The sequence below is a fragment of the Vollenhovia emeryi genome, unplaced genomic scaffold (assembly GCF_000949405.1).
Source record: "Vollenhovia emeryi isolate VEMERY1.0 unplaced genomic scaffold, V.emery_V1.0 DF939553.1, whole genome shotgun sequence".
In the NCBI taxonomy this organism is placed as follows: domain Eukaryota; kingdom Metazoa; phylum Arthropoda; class Insecta; order Hymenoptera; family Formicidae; genus Vollenhovia; species Vollenhovia emeryi.
This window is the reverse complement of record NW_011966813.1, coordinates 27,559-30,141: the sequence shown is the minus strand read 5'-3', so window position 1 is coordinate 30,141 and position 2,583 is coordinate 27,559.

Here is a 2,583-nt window from a genome sequence, read left to right as displayed (position 1 = left end):
CGGGGGTACGTGTATGCGATTTCTGCTCTCCCTAACCCCTTGTGACCTGCTCTTTAGAGTAAATGGAAAACGAATCGTGCATCGGAATGGACTGAATCCGGTGGTGATCGGGGCGGCCGTGCTCCGCCGTTGTAATGCTTCGCGTCTATGGTCGCGGGCTTCTTGTGGACGGCCTAAATCGCGGAGCCACGTGTCCTGGCGGGTAGTCAGGGCTCGTGATTCCATCTAAGGTTAGCTACCCTGGCCGTCTGATAAGCCAAGCGAACTGGTGGTTTTGAAAATAAATTAGAGGAAGATATGACTGATTCGGGCACGGTTTTGGTTTGGATCGCGCTTTATACGGCTGTGCCACGTTGATCGCTGGTTCTTCAGTGGTTATACCGTGTTGGATGGGGTGTAATGGGATCGGTTTCTTTCCATCGATAATTTTGATGCGTTAATATATGACGTTAAGGTGTTTATGACATGCATGAGACCAACAAATAAGGTATACCTATGATAGGCAGAATAGCGCTCCCTCCCCTAACAAGTGTAGGGGAGGACACTCGGTAGGGACATGGGTCATGTGACGGGCCGACTACACGACCATAATGTAAGATTTACCGTAAAATTAATTGAAAGATCGACCGTACTCGCTGGCGGTCGCTGTCGGGATGGGCTTATTAATATCAGATTAAATTTTGAAACTCTGAGGACGTCGAGAAATTGCAAGTGGTATGATAAGTCTGGTCGGTCATATGGCTCGGCCGAAAAACCTAAACCTAGAGTTGAGCTAAGGATTGCTCGGGATCGTGCTCTGGGGCGCTTAGGCCGGGCAGGCGGTCGAGCCGGCGGGGCTTTTGGGGGCAGACTGAGAAGTCTGCCCTGGTCGCGGCGTCTGCTTTCGCCAACTGTGCTGCTTAACACTTTCGCGATATGGTTTGCTGGAAAACTAGACTTACCCTGAAGTTAAAATTATTGATTGATCACAGAGACCCAGCGGGGGAGGTACAGCTGTAGTGGTTAAGCCGGCGGGGGCCGCTCGGACGTTTTCGAGGACTGGGCTCGGTCCTCACCGCCCCCCAGAAGGCAGTCCATACTGGGCTGTCGGGCGGGCGGAAAGCTCGGTGGCAATTCGATGGCGGTCGGAGCCGGGGGGGCCCCGATACAACCCCCATCGAAAGAGGGGAGCGGCACGTCGCCGTGCAATGGGGGCCCATCGCTGTCGTGGGGGCTTATCTGAAGCCCACCAGACGTCTTGCCCCTTTCGAGGGTTGGCTGTCGGACATTGGACAGACGGTCGTACGTCTGGGTCCGAAGCCGGTCCTCGTGGCCGGGGACTTCAATGCCTGGAATACGGATTGGGGTTCCCGGTTCACGAACAGGAGGGGTAGGGCTCTGGCGAGATGGGCGGCGGCGCACGGACTGGTCCTCGTGAACGAGGGCCGGACCCCCACCTGCGTGCGGACGCAGGGGGAGTCCATTGTGGATATCACATGGGCAACCCCCTCGGCCGCGCGCTTGATCACTGGGTGGAGGGTGGAGCAGGACATCGAGACCTTGTCGGACCACCGATACATATCGGTGGAGCTCGGTGTCCTCTCCTCCGTGCGTCGCCAAGTGGAGACGCGACCGCGATGGGCCCTCCGGAAACTCTGCGAGGATGCCCTGATGGCATCGATAGAGGCCGCCTGTTGGGTCCGGGGAAGTTTCCCCGAGACCCGGGAGACGGACCCCCTGCAAGAGGCCGAGTGGATCGGGGCGACGCTTACAGCGGCGTGCAACGCCGCGATGCCCCGGTCCAAGACTCGACCTCAGCGGGCCGTCTACTGGTGGACGGCAGAGATCGCCGACTTGCGTCGACGAGCCGTCCACCAGCAGAGGAGACTCGCCCGCTGCAGGCGCAGAGGCGAACAGGCGGCCGAACGAGCCAGAGAGGGTTACCTTGAGTCCAAGGCGGGCCATCAAGGTGGCAAAGGGTAGGGCGTGGACGGAGTTCCTTGACTCCCTTCAGGAGGATCCGTGGGGACGCCCATACAAAATGGTTCTCAACAAGTTGAGACCATGGGCGCCCCCGCTGACGGAGCGGCTGGACGTGGGATTCGTCCGGAGGGTGGTGCAAGCCCTCTTCCCCGACATTACCGGGGAGAACGAGGGGCCACCCTTCGAGTCGGGGGAAGACTCCCCCGACTGGGACGACTCCCTGGACGTCCAGCCGGAAGAGCTCCGGATGGCCGTCAGGAAGGGCCTAAAGGGCAATACAGCCCCGGGTCCTGACGGCCTCCACAAACGTGTCCACGCCCTGGCCATGGGCATCCTCGCGGAGGAGTACGCGCGAGCATACAGCGCGTGCCTGCGAAGGGGTGTCTTCCCCCCGCGGTGGAGGAGTGCCACGCTGGTGCTCCTCCCGAAGGAGGGGAAAGACGCCTCTCTCCAGTCGGCGCATAGGCCAATATGCCTTCTGGACGAGGTCGGTAAGTTGTTCGAGCGAGTGCTCGTGAACCGCCTCGTCCAGCACCTGTCCCAGGTGGGCCCCGACATTAGCGGGGCCCAATACGGGTTCAGGGAGGGCCTGTCCACCATAGACGCGATTAAGCGTGTCCA